The following is a 275-nucleotide window of genomic DNA, read 5'->3' as shown; positions in this document are numbered from 1 at the left end:
CTGCTGCCCCTGCTGCTGGGGGAGCGCAGCCTGTCTGTCCCGTGGGCACTTCCTGCGTTCCTGCAGCGCCGGCTCCCCGGGAGCTGATGGGTGATGTCGTCTTTTTAAGGCTTCTGGGTTGAGCTTTCTCGTGCCGACGCTTGGAGCCAAACTGTAGAGCAAACACTTGGAGAAACTCTGGGAGTGAGCTCAGGCTGAGTGCGGGCTGATGTCATGGTCCAAAGATATCCCTGCTGCTGGAAATCCACACTCTGCGAGCAGCAGGGCAGCGGCAC

This window comes from Eurypyga helias, unplaced genomic scaffold (genome assembly GCF_000690775.1).
Source record: "Eurypyga helias isolate BGI_N326 unplaced genomic scaffold, ASM69077v1 scaffold28374, whole genome shotgun sequence".
Lineage (NCBI taxonomy): Eukaryota > Metazoa > Chordata > Aves > Eurypygiformes > Eurypygidae > Eurypyga > Eurypyga helias.
This window is presented reverse-complemented; position numbering follows the sequence as displayed.